Source organism: Panthera onca, chromosome A1 (assembly GCF_046562875.1).
Source record: "Panthera onca isolate mPanOnc1 chromosome A1, mPanOnc1 haplotype 2, whole genome shotgun sequence".
Lineage (NCBI taxonomy): Eukaryota > Metazoa > Chordata > Mammalia > Carnivora > Felidae > Panthera > Panthera onca.
The window spans coordinates 231,654,512-231,670,964 of NC_138339.1; the positions used below are offsets into that span (position 1 = coordinate 231,654,512).

General features: G+C 44.2%; 1 long non-coding RNA gene across 1 annotated transcript; it reads left to right on the forward strand.

Annotated features, from left to right (window-relative positions):
- The first annotated feature begins 1,099 nt into the window (after window positions 1-1,099).
- LOC132680307 (uncharacterized) lies at window positions 1,100-15,660 on the forward strand. The gene is made up of 3 exons (XR_009610627.1): window positions 1,100-1,160; window positions 3,431-3,528; window positions 15,577-15,660. It is a non-coding gene; the product is annotated as an uncharacterized LOC132680307 (long non-coding RNA).
- The last annotated feature ends 793 nt before the right edge of the window (window positions 15,661-16,453 follow it).

Genomic DNA, 16,453 nt, shown 5'->3' on the forward strand with positions numbered 1-16,453 from the left:
TAAGAAGACGTGCCCGCAAAAGCACTGCATTTCTTATTTTATAGATCAAGGAAACAGCACAGACTAAGGAACTTATTCAGAGTTGCACTAGGGAAGGGCAGAACTAGAATTTTCATACAGAGAATTCAAAGGCTGTGGTCTTGACAATTCGCCACATTGTCTCTTTCCAAAGTAGTTACTGTGTTAGTGTTTATAATAGCAGAAATATGGAAACAACTTAAATGTCCCAAAATAAAGCTCCATTGTGAACTGTTATAAAGCCATGAAACTTACGTTTCGAAAGACTTTTCTACTGACATGGATATCTATTTACGCATTAAGTGGGGAAATGGCAGTATACAAAAATGAACGTACGTTATGAACCAAGTTATATTTTTTTAAAACGACATGCATTGAGCTTAAGTATGTTTGAGCATAAAAAGAAGGAATTCTAGGGCTCCTGAGTGGCTCAGTCGGTTGAGCATCCAACCAGTTCAGGTCATGATCTCACAGTTGTGAGTCTGAGCCCCACATGGGGCTCACTGCTGTCAGCGCAGAGCCCATTTTGGAGTCTCTGTTCCCTTCTCTTTCTGCTCCTCCCCTACTTACACTTTCTCAGAAATAAATAAAACATTAAAAAAAATTTTAATTGGAATCTTACGATCGGAATTGTAAGATTCGAAGTGATTTCTTTTTCACACTTTCCTGAGTGTTCTCTGTACTAGTTATCCAATTGCTGTGTAACAAATTGTCCCCAGACTTAGCAACTCGAATGCACAACGAATATGTATTTTCTCTCACAGTTACCATGGGTCAAGAATTTTGGAGCAGCTTCATTGGGTAGTTTGGGCTCGCAATTTCTCATTAGGATCAGTCAGATGTCAGCAGAGGCCGTGCTCACTTAAAGCTTACTTGGGTTTGGAGCTTTTGCTTCCAAGGTGCCTCATTTACATGGCTGCCAGGCGGGTTCCTTCTCCACAATTACCCTTGAGTGTCTACACAACATAGCGCTGACCTCCCCCAGAGTCAGTGCTACCCTCGAGACCCAGGGGAATCGCCGCAATGCCTTTTGTGACCTGGCCTCAGATGTCACACACGGTCACTTCCACGATGTTCTATCGGACACGCAGACTAATCCTGATTCGTGGAAGGGGACTACACAAGGGGATGAATTCCAGGAGGTGAGTACCATTTTGGAGCTGGCTTCCACAGGCTCACACTTTGCAAATGAATTCATGGGGCACAGCTGTAGTGTCATGATTAGAGGTGTGGGTTCTGAAGCGACACAATCTAGTTCAAATCCTAGTTCCTCCACATCAAGTGTTTTTATCAAATAGCGAAATGTATATAATCCTGAGAAAGATACGTGACTAATTTGTGCCTCACTTTCTTCATCTGTAAAACAAGAATGAATACGGTAACCAGCTTACGGGATTGTTGTGAGAATTTAACGAGTTAGTATATGTAAAGCCCTAGAATACCACCTGGCCCATAGGAAGTGCTACATTGACTAGTATTGACTAATATTATTTACCATTTTTAAAATCATAAAACTGATTAATGGAACAATCATTTAAAAAAATGTACAGTATGGGGGCGCCTAGGTGGCTTAGTCGGTCAAACAGCCGACTTCGGCTCAGGTTATGATCTCGTGGTTCAGGAGTTCCAGCCCCCCATCGGGCTCTGTGCTGACAGCTCAGAGCCTGGAGCCTGTTCAGATTCTGTGTCTCCCTCTCTCTCTCTGCCCTCCCCTGCTTGCCCTCTGTCTCTCTCCCTCTTCTTGCACTTAAAATAAAGGCCCCAAAGCCAACATCAGCAGAAAGAGCTCAGTTTCATATCCACTTTGGAGCTGGTTTTTCTGTTGTTGTTGTTTCTCCCTCCCATCAGAGTAAGTGGGCAACTCTGAACTGGGCCATGGTAACATAAAGCCAGCAAATATTTCCGATATACCAATAGTGTGCCAAGTCCTGCGGGAGGCACTTGACGGAGTAGGTCTCGATGCTTAATACTCATTAGAAGAAAGGAATGTGACGCTGTGATGTTTGTGATTCGCTATGCCTTTAGCTTTGCAGACGCAGCCCTGAAGAGGTTTATTCCACTTCTCCCAAAGTCGATCGTACACGATAGCCAGCCATCTATCCTTAACAAAGCCACGCAGATTAACCAAGTGGAAACAAGATTCTAACTGAAAAGCTGGTAGGACCTCCGTGGCGAGTGGTCAGGATCAGACCCAGCCTAGCAGGTGGCTCTTCCTGGAATCCATGACTTACCTTTAAATGTTCGACTTCATTAGTGTCAAAAGCTAGATTCCTCTTTTTTCTACAATTGTCATTCAAATATCTACCTTATTTTAAAACTTCTTTTTTAAATGACCTTTTTATCTTAGAATAATGATAGTTGCACCGAAAAGTGATGAATACAGTTTCCAGATATCCTTCATGCAGTTTCCACTAATATTAACATCTGTCATTACCTATGGTACATTTGTCAAAACTAAGAAATTAACATTGGTACAGTGCCATCAGTTAAACTCCAGACATATCTGGATTTTATCCATTTTCCCACTAATGTCTTTTTTCTGTTCTGAGATGTCATCCAGGGTCCTACACTGTACTTAGGATTTCTCTTTATAGGCTCCTTTGATCTTGACAGTTTCTCAGTCTTCCCCTGTTTATCATGAACTTGACAGTTTTGAAGAGTGCTGGCCAGACATTTTGTAAAATGTTGCTTAACTTGGGTTAGAGGGATGTTTTCTCTTGATTAGACTAAGGCCTCAGGTTTGAGGAAGAATACCCAGAGGTAAAGTGCCTGAGGAGGATTTACTTTTTGAGAACATTCTTCAACACCTTTAATGTGAAGGTGATGCTATGTATCATGAATTCTCAAGAGGGAAAGCGGTTTCTTAGAGAATTTCAAGGAAGGTGTATCAAAGGGTTCCTTTCTCGTGTATCCTTCGTTTTTTTCTGTGTTTTCACCCTGATCATATTTGCTAATTGGATGTCTGATTCTGTCTCAACGTTTTCAAGCTGGCTCTGCAATAAGGGTCTTTCAAGGGTCCTGTCACCCCTTCCATACTGAGCACCTCCTGCTGGGCCAGCTGCAGGGGGAGGGGCTGGAGTGAAACACTACTAACACAGGTCCCGACTCTCGAGCTCACCTTCGGTTGGAGAGACAAAGCGTTGCAAACTGAACTAAACCAATTTGGTTTCGTGATCATCGAGTCCCTTTTGGTGGATGACAGTGGCCTCCAACGCGTAGGGTACAAGAAAGGATACAGATGTCCCTTGTCCCACTCCCCTCCCTACCAGGTGGTATAGCACGATGAGGGCACATCTTAGCCCACTTTCCACATGGTGAGCCAACTTTTATTAGCAAGCAAGTGAAAAAAAAAAAAAACAGCTCTCAATCTGTTCTGTAATTCTGGTGAAGTCCTTGCTCTCTGTTCTTTCAGACTCTCTAACACCTTGCACTGAAAGTTTCACTAGAGGCAAATGCATCTGTATCCTGACAATCGATGAAATCAATCAAATCAGATGGGAGAAGCCTCTAGTAAGTGCAACACCCAGGGCTGTGTGCGGTTTAGATCTTGGCTTTTCTCTGTTCTGCCCACGACAGGACAAGTTGAAGTCCTTCTGCTCTACTGTATATTTTGAATACCACCCATTCTATAAGTGAGAAATTACTTCCACACCCCTTACTCAAAGAGCAAGTCCTCTGGTGCGGACTTAAATAAGAATATTTGAAGTCGGGCAGCTTTTTAAATGTTCACCTATCACCCTTGGTATAGGAGTTCCTGATTAAGAGACTTCAGACAGTAACTAAAAGCACCAGATCGTGGATTAACATTAATTCACACACAAACATTATACTGTTAAAGAAAATATAACACAAAGAGTGAAACAAGTTTACTACAGCGAGACAGGGACAGATAAAGGTCTGTATAAAGTGCTGTGAAGGGGCTCACGAGGTGAGGCTCGGAGCAGAGAAGTCCACAGAGGGGCAGTCTTAAGTACAGCTACCCTGGACTAGTGGCTTCTCATCAGGGCGCTCACGAGAAAGGGATTCTGGGTAGAGGCAGCTGCCAAGAAAGGGAGCAGAGGCAGGACATGGTTGAGTGTAGGCTCGGCATGGAATCACAGAGGGGAGGGGCAGTGGTAATGGAGACTGGGAAGACAAGGGGGGAGGTGCAAGTCTTGAAAGGCCCCCCCCTCCCCCCACCACGACTGAGGAATGTGGATTTGATCCTATGGGTAACACGCTCTGAGCCGGGGCCCATTCTAAGTCCTCTCCGCATATTTAATTATTTCAGCCTCACAATCTGATGAGACTGGTACCTCATTTTAGCAACAAAGAAGGCGAGTCCCAGATAATTTTGCCGATTCAAATATTGCGTGCCCAATTACAAACTGAATTTCAGATAAACAAGGACTCTATCTTCAGTATATGTCCACGCGGTATTCGGTTGAAAGCTGGCGCTCCTAGGTCCAGAAAGGCGAAGTAAGTTGCTCAGGGAGTCACAGCCGCTGAGCGGGAGGGCCACAATTGGGACGGGTGGGCAGGTGGGGGCACGTGCTGGGCTGCACCCTCCCTGCACCCGCCAGCCTCCGCAGGTACATGCACAGGGTGCAACAGGGCCACGGAGAAGATTCCCAACGGGCAGGAACCCTGGCCAGGCTGTTAGTCACCAGCCAGCCCTGCGTTTGCCCTTTCAATCTTTCTCAGAGGGCCTATGTTCTCACAACAGGTCTACAAACCGCCCATAAACCATCTTAATGCTTAGAACAAAATCCATGCCCTGTGACTAAGTAACGAAAATCCCCTGGATCTCCAAAGCTCTCTCTGCCCTAAGGGTTCTGAAACTTTTTAAGGGTTTCCAGTTCCCCTCTCCAGTTGAGCACCGTAATTAGGAACCTATTCAGACCAGATCTGCACACACTATGCATTTACCGCTCTGCCTACCTGTTGCTACTGGCCTGGGATATAAAACACAGAAACGTTTGAACAGATTTAATAAGGTTTCACCAGAGGTGCAACAGGCAATTGTATTTTTAACATTGGAACGTTTCAAATATTTCAGCGAGGGAATGCTAGGTGCTGGCCATGCAGTGAGGCCCCGGGCAGGATTACTACCCTTACGAGATAACTACTTTTCAGAGTGTCATGAAAAAGGTTGGATATAAAAAACAGACCGAGAGCAACGCAATGAATGTTATAATAAGGGATGTAGAGGAGGCTGTGGAAATCTGGAGCCGGGAGCTTCTAACTACCCAAGAAGAAGGGTCTGGCTACTATAGTGTGATTCTGACCTGTGCCACCATTGGCATTACCTGAGAGCTTATTAGCAAGGCAGAACGGGGGCCCCCCACCCAAACCCGCGGAATCAGAACCTGCATTTTAATAAGATCTAAGGCTGACTCCTATGCACGTTGAAGTTTGAGAAGCATTTCCTTGGAGAAAACCAGAGATAGATGAATAGAAAATGAATCTGGAAGGATGGAGTTTTCCACGTGGGGTCTAGAATAGAAGACCTTGGGGGGGGGGGGTGGGGAAGAGCATAAGCAAAAGCATGCAGCTGTGCAAAGGAATGTATTCAGGAAACAACAGGATTCTTTGGTATCTCTGGAGCCCAGTAGTACACAGGAGTGATGGACGGGGGGACTGGAAGGATCCGCAAAGACAACCTCAGAGGGGGCAAGACCGTGGGTGACTTTGTTGCCATGGTGAAGGGCTTGAGTTTTTAAAACTTTTTTTAAACGTTTTTTAATTTATTTTTGAGACAGAGAGAGACAGACCATGAATGGGGGAGGGGGAGAGAGAGAGGCAGACACAGAATCTGAAACAGGCTCCAGGCTCTGAGCAGTCAGCACAGAGCCCGACGCGGGGCTCGAACTCACGGACCGCGAGATCGTGACCTGAGCTGAAGTCGGACGCTTAACCGACTGAGCCACCCAGGCGCCCCGGGCTTGAGTTTTTAAATATGATTATTCAAGCATATAAAGCCGTGTAAATAAAAAGCATAAAATAGGATAATGAGTGTAAGATAGAAACAAGACATTACAGATACAGCCTTCTGTGTATTCCCACCCTCCTCCATTGCATTCACCTCCCCCTTTTTTTTTTTTTTTTTTTTTTTTTTTGAGAGAGAGAGAGAGAGGGGCAAAGAGAGGAGACAGAGAAAGAGAATCCCAAGCAGGCTCTGTGCTGTCAGCGCAGAGCCTGATGCAGGGCTCAATCCCACAAATTGTGAGATTATGACCTGAGCTGAAACCAAGACTTGGATGCTTAACCAACCGAGCCCCCCAGGTGCCCCTCCACCTTTCTTAAACCTAACTACTATTCTGAGTTTGGGGCTTACCATTTTGATATTTGTTTTATAATTTTCATACGTATGTTTGTGCACACAAAAAATAGCGTTTTTCATGCTATGTTCCTACACTTATTTCACTACAACTTGATTTTCTGCTTCAACATTATGTTGTCGGGATTTATCTGCGGAGTTATACAAGGCTCCGGTTACTTCCTTCTTAGCTATCATACAGAGTACCTCCTTGGGTGACTAAGTCACTATTTATTTGCCTGGTCTCCTAATGATGGATATTTTGTTTCCAGTATAAATGATACTTGAATGATGCTTGGGTCCTGGGTCCATGCCTTAGTTTCTCCAGGAAACATTGCTAGGAATGGAGTTTCAGGTCGTCAACTTTGCACCTCTTCTTCAAGGTTACTAGATACCATCAGAGTGTTCTCTAAAATGCTTGTACCAGGCGGTGCCCCGGTGGCTCAGCCGGTTGAGCCTCTGGCTTCAGCTCAGGTCATGATCTCGTGGTTTGTGATTTCAATCCCCGTGTCAAAATGCTTTGGATTCTCTGTCCCTTTCTCTCTGCCCCTCCCTCACTCGCACTCAATCTCTCAAAAATAAATGTAATAAAGAAAGAAAGAAAGAAAGAAATTACTTGTACCAGTTTATTCTCCTACCAGGAAAGTATGAAGGTGCTTTTTTTTTCTCTACATCCTCTCCAACACCTGATAGGGCCACATTTTAAAACCGTTGCCGCTTTGGTGAGAGTGGGAATCTCATTTTTGTTTTCATTTCCTCACTGACGAGTGAAGTGGAACATGCCATTGCATATTCACTGGTGGCTCAGGTTTTCTCTCTTGTGAATTGCCAATAAATATCCATCGCCTGCTTACCTACTGGGTTGGCTGACTCCTACTGATGTGTAGAATTATTAACATATCCTGGATTCTGCTCCTTTATTAGTTACCTGTATACACCATTTTCCTCCCAGGCTTCGTTTACATTTTCATGTTGCTTATGGTGTCTTTGGTTGTACTCAAAGGTTTTAAATTTTAGCGTAATCGAACGAATCTGTGTTTTCCTTTTTGTTGTGTGTATGTGTGTGCCTTCGACTTTATTTCCTTCCTCGATGTGAAAAGATGATTCTACTCTATCTTCCTTTTAAAAGTTTTAGGTTTTGCTTTCTCTATCTGAGTCCAGTTTTTATGTTTTCTCCTATAATCATTTGTCTCATGGCCGTTTATTGAAGAGTCCATCCTTTCCCTCTGAGTTGTGGGGTCCTTCTGTCATTGACCATGGTTACGTGGGTACACGATCTGTTGCTGTTCTATCCCACTAGCCTGTGTGTCTTTTCCTGCTCCTGTACCGCACGGTCCTGTTGGACACAGCCTAATAACAAGGAATGACTTCTGGGAGGGCGAAACTGCCAACAGCCCCAGAGATTCTCGACTCTTTGTTCTTACGCCTGCACCTTAGGGTTATCATGTTAAGTTCCCCACACGTGTGCATGGACACGAGCGCATAGTCGACTGAAGTATGACTTTTCTTGCCCTGTGCTTCTAGAACAATTTGGGAGATCTGGCATCTTTAAGACCGTCCTGCCATCCACAAACATGGAATAGCTTTTCATGTATTAGAGCTTGTTATGTCTTTCTATAATGTTTTATCATTTTCTATGTAAAAGTATTGCTCATAGTTAGATTTTTAGACACCTTATTTTATGTTTTCTACTGCTACTGTAAATGATTTATTTTAAAGTATGCTTTCTAGTTTTTGCTAGATTTTTTTCAGACGGTCTGTGTGTTCACAAGTAACTTATAAATGCAAATTGATTGTTTATATAAGCTGATCATTACCAGATCCTGTTGCTGACTTTCCTGCCCTGCGTCCAACTATTGATACAAGCACCTTGCACAGACTCATGTGGTGATCTGCCCATTTACAAATCATTCACCTTCAAGCCCTACTGTGTGGCTGATGGCCTCTTCCATACTGGAGCACTTTCTTCTTTCGATTTCTAGAAAAATCAACATTACTTGCTTGGCTTTGTGAGTTCTACATACATCCAAGAGTCATCTGTGAGAGCGAAGGCTAGTCAGTTAAAAAGACACCATCCAGGTGGCTCTTTCCACCTTCCAGATCAGCTCACAGGTTGACAGCACAATGTCTTGAGCCGCCCTGAATCCCTACACTCACCCCACGAAAACAGAGTTTTAAAACAGATTTTTTTTTTGCCCCGGTAAGTCTTTGACATTCATTTGAATCCTCCTGCAAAGGTCAAACGCTAGAGGAAGAAAAACTGTGATTTGTCCTGTGGCCCTCCACCCTAAGAGAGAACCTGGACTCCACATTTAAAGGTCCTACTAGAATATCCAGTCCTCTCCTCTCCATCCATCCCCCCTGACACTGCCTCATTCCGACTCTCACCATCTGCCCCTGGGTACCAGTTTCTCATCGTCGCTGTAATGAATCGCCACAAACTCTACAGCTTAAGACACCACACAGCGGTGAGAGACCTATGGGTGTCACTGCGGAAAATCAAGGCGTCATTCTTTGAAGCCTCCGGGGGGAAATCCTACTCCTTATCTTTCCTACCTTCTAGAGGAATACACTCCTTGGCTCATGGCCAAGGATCTTCAAAACCAGCAATGGCCAGCTGTACCACCCTGACGCTGCTTCCTTCAACAACCCTTTCTCCTTCCTTGTTCCTTTATAAGGACCTTGTAATTACCCTGGACCCACCTGGATAATCCAGCATAGCCTCCCATCTCAAAGTCCTCAATGAAATAAATTCTGCTAAATCCCTCTTGCTATGTAAACTCGCATATTCCCAGGGTCTGGGGATTAGGATACGAACGAACACCTTTGCGGGCTATTAGTTTACTTTTGTACTCTCAGACCTAGGTTTTTCAAGCTAAAAGCTGTGGCTCTTAATCAACATGGTGGCTTGGAAGCAATATTTTTTCCACCTTTATTGAAAAATAATTGACATATATTACATAAAAGTTAAAGGCGTACAATATGATGGTTTGATTTTCATACACCGTGAAAGGATGATTGTAATATGCAACCAGCATTTTTTTTTTTTATTTTTTAATATATGAAATTTACTGTCAAATTGGTTTCCATACAACACCCAGTGCTCATCCCAAAAGGTGCCCTCCTCAATACCCATCACCCACCCTGCCCTCCCTCCCACCCTGCCCTCCCTCCCACCCCCCATCAACCCTCAGTTTGTTCTCAGTTTTTAACAGTCTCTAATGCTTTGGCTCTCTCCCACTCTAACCTCTTTTTTTTTTTTTTTTTTTTCCTTCCCCTCCCCCATGGGTTTCTGTTATGTTTCTCAGGATCCACATAAGAGTGAAACCATATGGTATCTGTCTTTCTCTGTATGGCTTATTTCACTTAGCATCACACTCTCCAGTTCCATCCATGTTGCTACAAAAGGCCATATTTCATTTTTTCTCATTGCCACGTAGTATTCCATTGTGTATATAAACCACAATTTCTTTATGCATTCATCAGTTGATGGACATTTAGGCTCTTTCCATAATTTGGCTATTGTTGAGAGTGCCGCTATAAACATTGGGGTACAGGTGCCCCTATGCATCAGTACTCCTGTATCCCTTGGATAAATTCCTAGCAGTGCTATTGCTGGGTCATAGGGTAGGTCTATTTTTAATTTTCTGAGGAACCTCCACACTGCTTTCCAGAGCGGCTGCACCAATTTGCATTCCCACCAACAGTGCAAGAGGGTTCCTGTTTCTCCACATCCTCTCCAGCATCTATAGTCTCCTGATTTCTTCATTTTGGCCACTCTGACTGGCGTGAGGTGGTATCTGAGTGTGGTTTTGATTTGTATTTCCCTGATAAGGAGCGACGTTGAACATCTTTTCATGTGCCTGTTGGCCATCCGGATGTCTTCTTTAGAGAAGTGTCTATTCATGTTTTCTGCCCATTTCTTCACTGGGTTATTTGTTTTTCGGGTGTGGAGTTTGATGAGCTCTTTATAGATTTTGGATACTAGCCCTTTGTCCGATGTGTCATTTGCAAATATCTTTTCCCATTCCGTTGGTTGCCTTTTAGTTTTGTTGGTTGTTTCCTTTGCTGTGCAGAAGCTTTTTATCTTCATAAGGTCCCAGTAATTCACTTTTGCTTTTAATTCCCTTGCCTTTGGGGATGTGCCGAGTAAGAGATTGCTACGGCTGAGGTCAGAGAGGTCTTTTCCTGCTTTCTCCTCTAAGGTTTTGATGGTTTCCTGTCTCACATTCAGGTCCTTTATCCATTTTGAGTTTATTTTTGTGAATGGTGTGAGAAAGTGGTCTAGTTTCAACCTTCTGCATGTGGCTGTCCAGTTCTCCCAGCACCATTTGTTAAAGAGACTGTCTTTTTTCCATTGGATGTTCTTTCCTGCTTTGTCAAAGATGAGTTGGCCATACGTTTGTGGGTCTAGTTCTGGGGTTTCTATTCTATTCCATTGGTCTATGTGTCTGTTTTTATGCCAATACCATGCTGTCTTGATGATGACAGCTTTGTAGTAGAGGCTAAAGTCTGGGATTGTGATGCCTCCTGCTTTGGTCTTCTTCTTCAAAATTACTTTGGCTATTCGGGGCCTTTTGTGGTTCCATATGAATTTTAGGATTGCTTGTTCTAGTTTCGAGAAGAATGCTGGTGCAATTTTGATAGGGATTGCATTGAATGTGTAGATAGCTTTGGGTAGTATTGACATTTTGACAATATTTATTCTTCCAATCCATGAGCAGGGAATGTCTTTCCATTTCTTTATATCTTCTTCAATTACCTGCATAAGCTTTCTATAGTTTTCAGCATACAGATCTTTTACATCTTTGGTTAGATTTATTCCTAGGTATTTTATGCTTCTTGGTGCAATTGTGAATGGGATCAGTTTCTTCATTTGTCTTTCTGTTGCTTCATTGTTAGTGTATAAGAATGCAACTGATTTCTGCACATTGATTTTGTATCCTGCAACTCTGCTGAATTCATGTATCAGTTCTAGCAGGCTTTTGGTGGAGTCTATCGGATTTTCCATGTATAATATCATGTCATCTGCAAAAAGCGAAAGCTTGACTTCATCTTTGCCAATTTTGATGCCTTTGATTTCCTTTTGTTGTCTGATTGCTGATGCTAGAACTTCCAGCACTATATTAAACAGCAGCGGTGACAGTGGGCATCCCTGTCGTGTTCCTGATCTCAGGGAAAAAGCTCTCAGTTTTTCCCCGTTGAGGATGATGTTAGCTGTGGGCTTTTCATAAATGGCCTTTATGATCTTTAAGTATGTTCCTTCTATCCCGACTTTCTCAAGGGTTTTTATTAAGAAAGGGTGCTGGATTTTGTCAAAGGCCTTTTCTGCATCGATTGACAGGATCATATGGTTCTTCTCTTTTTTTTTGTTAATGTGATGTATCACGTTGATCGATTTGCGAATGTTGAACCAGCCCTGCATCCCAGGAATGAATCCCACTTGATCATGGTGAATAATTCTTTTTATATGCTGTTGAATTCGATTTGCCAGTATCTTATTAAGAATTTTTGCATCCATATTCATCAGGGATATTGGCCTGTAGTTGTCTTTTTTTACTGGGTCTCTGTCTGGTTTAGGAATCAAAGTAATACTGGCTTCATAGAATGAGTCTGGAAGTTTTCCTTCCCTTTCTATTTCTTGGAATAGCTTGAGAAGGATAGGTATTATCTCTGCTTTAAATGTCTGGTAGAACTCCCCTGGGAAGCCATCTGGTCCTGGACTCTTATTTGTTGGGAGATTTTTGATAACCGATTCAATTTCTTCGCTGGTTATGGGTCTGTTCAAGCTTTCTATTTCCTCCTGATTGAGTTTTGGAAGAGTGTGGGTGTTTAGAAATTTGTCCATTTCTTCCAGGTTGTCCAATTTGCTGGCATATAATTTTTCATAGTATTCCCTGATAATTGTTTGTATCTCTGAGGGATTGGTTGTAATCATTCCATTTTCATTCATGATTTTATCTATTTGGGTCATCTCCCTTTTCTTTTTGAGAAGCCTGGCTAGAGGTTTGTCAATTTTGTTTATTTTTTCAAAAAACCAACTCTTGGTTTCGTTGATCTGCTCTACAGTTTTTTTAGATTCTATATTGTTTATTTCTGCTCTGATCTTTATTATTTCTCTTCTTCTGCTGGGTTTAGGCTGCCTTTGCTGTTCTGCTTCTATTTCCTTTAGGTGTGCTGTTAGATTTTGTATTTGGGATTTTTCTTGTTTCTTGAGATAGGCCTGGATTGCAATGTATTTTCCTCTCAGGACTGCCTTCGCTGCATCCCAAAGCGTTTGGATTGTTGTATTTTCATTTTCGTTTGTTTCCATATATGTTTTAATTTCTTCTCTAATTGCCTGGTTGACCCACTCATTCGTTAGTAGGGTGTTCTTTAACCTCCATGCTTTTGGAGGTTTTCCAGACTTTTTCCTGTGGTTGATTTCAAGCTTCATAGCATTGTGGTCTGAAAGTATGCATGGTATAATTTCAATTCTTGTAAACTTATGAAGGGCTGTTTTGTGACCCAGTATATGATCTATCTTGGAGAATGTTCCATGTGCACTCGAGAAGAAAGTATATTTTGTTGCTTTGGGATGCAGAGTTCTAAATATATCTGTCAAGTCCATCTGATCCAATGTATCATTCAGGGCCCTTGTTTCTTTATTGACTGTGTGTCTAGATGATCTATCCATTTCTGTAAGTGGGGTGTTAAAGTCCCCTGCAATGACCACATTCTTATCAATGAGGTTGCTTATGTTTATGAGTAATTGTTTTATATATCTGGGGGCTCGGGTATTTGGCGCATAGACATTTATAATAGTTAGCTCTTCCTGGTGGATAGACCCTGTGATTATTATATAATGCCCTTCTTCATCTCTTGTTACAGCCTTTAATTTAAAGTCTAGTTTGTCTGATATAAGTATGGCTACTCCAGCTTTCTTTTGGCTTCCAGGAGCATGATAAATAGTTCTCCATCCCCTCACTCTCAATCTAAAGGTGTCCTCAGATCTAAAATGTGTCTCTTGTAGACAGCAAATAGATGGGTCTTGTTTTTTTATCCATTCTGATACCCTATGTCTTTTAGTTGGCGCATTTAGTCCATTTACATTCAGTGTTATTATAGAAAGATATGGGTTTAGAGTCATTGTGATGTCTGTATGTTTTATGCTTGTAGCGATGTCTCTGGTACTTTGTCTCACAGGATCCCCCTTAGGATCTCTTGTAGGGCTGGTTTCGTGGTGACAAATTCCTTCAGTTTTTGTTTGTTTGGGAAGACCTTTATCTCTCCTTCTATTCTAAATGACAGACTTGCTGGATAAAGGATTCTCGGCTGCATATTTTTTCTGTTTAGCACACTGTAGATATCGTGCCAAGCCTTTCTGGCCTGCCAAGTTTCAAAGGAGAGATCAGTCACGAGTCTTATAGGTCTCCCTTTATATGTGAGGGCACGTTTATCCCTTGCTGCTTTCAGAATTTTCTCTTTATCCTTGTATTTTGCCAGTTTCACTATGATATGTCGTGCAGAAGATCGATTCAAGTTACGTCTGAAGGGAGTTCTCTGTGCCTCTTGGATTTCAATGCCTTTTTCCTTCCCCAGTTCAGGGAAGTTCTCAGCTATAATTTGTTCAAGTACCCCTTCAGCACCCTTCCCTCTCTCTTCCTCCTCTGGGATACCAATTATGCGTATATTATTTTTTTTTAGTGTATCACTTAGTTCTCTAATTTTCCCCTCATACTCCTGGATTTTTTTATCTCTCTTTCTTTCAGCTTCCTCTTTCTCCATAACTTTATCTTCTAGTTCACCTATTCTCTCCTCTGCCTCTTCAAGCCGAGCCATCGTGGATTCCATTTTGTTTTGCATTTCGTTTAAAGCGTTTTTCAACTCCTCGTGACTGTTCCTTAGTCCCTCGATCTTTGTGGCAAGAGATTCTCTGCTGTCCTGTATACTGTTTTCAAGCCCAGCGATTAATTTTATGACTATTATTCTAAATTCACTTTCTGTTATATCATTTAAATCCTTTTTGATCAGTTCATTAGCTGTTGTTATTTCCTGGAGATTCTTCTGAGGGGAATTCTTCCGTTTGGTCATTTTGGAGAGTCCCTTGCGTGGTGAGGACCTGCAGGGCACTTCCCCTGTGCTGTGGTGTATAACTGGAGTTAGTGGGCGGGGCCGCAGTCCGACCCGATGTCTGCCCCCAGCCCACTGCTGGGGCCACAGTCGGACTGGTGTGTGCCTTCTCTTCCCCTCTCCTAGGGGCGGGATTCACTGTGGGGTGGCGTGTCCCGTCTGGGCTACTTGCACACTGCCAGGCTTGTGTTGCTGGGGATCTGGCGTATTAGCTGGGGTGGGTAGGCAAGGTGCACGGGGGCTGGAGGGGCAGGCTTAGCTCGCTTCTCCTTAGGTGATCCACTTCAGGAGGAGCCCTGTGGCAGCGGGAGGGAGTCAGATCCGCTGCCGGAGGTTTGGCTCCGCAGAAGCACCGAGTTGGGTGTTTGCGCGGAGCGAGCAAGTTCCCTGGCAGGAACCGGTTCCCTTTGGGATTTTGGCTGGGGGATGGGCGGGGGAGATGGCGCTGGCGCCTTTGTTCCCCGCCAAGCTGAGCTCTGCCGTCCGGGGGCTCGGCAGCTCTCCCCGCCTTTGTCCTCCAGCCTTCCCGCTTTCCGAGCAGAGCTGTTAACTTATGACCTCCCAGACGCTAAGTCGCGCTTGCTGTCGGAACACAGTCCGTCCGGCCCCTCCGCTTTTGCCAGCCAGACTCGGGGGCTCTGCTTGGCCGGCGAGCCGCCCCTCCGCCCCGGCTCCCTCCCGCCGGTCCGTGGAGCGCGCACCGCCTCGCCGCCCTTCCTACCCTCTTCCGTGGGCCTCTCGTCTGCGCTTGACTCCGGAGACTCCGTTCCGCTAATCCTCTGGCGGTTTTCTGGGTTCTTTAGGCAGGTGTAGGTGGAATCTAAGTGATCGGCAGGACGCGCGGTGAGCCCCGCGTCCTCCTACGCCGCCATCTTCCGGAACCCCCCGCAACCAGCATTTTTTAATGAAATCAGAGTACTCTGCTTCTAGTAAAGTGAAGCATTGTTGCACTAAGGCTTTGTGTTTTGTGGACTCTGGGTTTCATATAGATATACGCACACGTATACATGTGTTTGTGTGTGTTATTTGGCCGGCGTTATAAATATAAAATCTGTTCCTTCCTGGGAGTTTGATATTTAAAAAAAAAAAAAGAGAAGGCAACTCTGGAACTTACATAATAGCCTTCTAATTGGTCTTTCTGCCTCCAGGCTCTCCAATCCATCCTCCACACTGCTGCCAAAAAGTTGTTCCTAAAAACTAATTGGACACGTCACTCTGCTGAAAAAATCTCTAACGGCCCTCCAGAGCTGAGCTGGATATTCTCTGCTTGTTTCCAGATTCACACTATCCATTTTCTCCCCCAGGGCCGACCGCCACGGACTGCCTCACCCCAACACTTTTGCTTCGACTTCCATTTGGGTATGGACAGTGAGAGGCACTGGAAAAGGTCAGGGGGCTGGAAGAGAGAGAAGTCTGGGGGCCACTCGTCCTTGGCTATTTCTCCGCCGGGCAAATCCAGCTTCACAGATGTTTGACCTGTACAGATAGATGCACAGGGCCCTGTGCTCGGAAGGGCAGCATGCTTGCTTTAATGCCCTGCTGGCATCATCTTGGAGTTCTCAGCAGTGTCTGAACAAGTGGCCCTTTTGTTTCATGTTGCACCGGGCCTGGCAAATTATATCACCAAGTTCCACTTTCGGGCTTCATGTTGTGGCGGCGAGGTCCCTCTACCAAAAGCACAGCTCTTGTCCGAGACCCCTTTCCTACGACTACAGCTGCAGGGTTCTGGTACCTGTTTATCCACTTGCCTCGGCAGTACTGGAAGTGATGGTAGTTTCCTGCAGTTGCTGGCCTTGGGGTGCTTCGCCAGCCCACGTTAGTCTTCTTTGGCCCTGCCCGCCTCTTGTAGAGTCCCTTCATTGAACTCGCGCCACCCTTTCAAGAGTGCTGTCTGTTTCCTCTCAGGACCCTCGCTAATAAAGAGTCTATAGGAGTATATCCATGGTCTTGACATGACTTCAAATGTCAGGCCCTCCTTTTCTCGTAGCCGACCTCCCATGCTACCTCATTCACCCTACGGCCCGG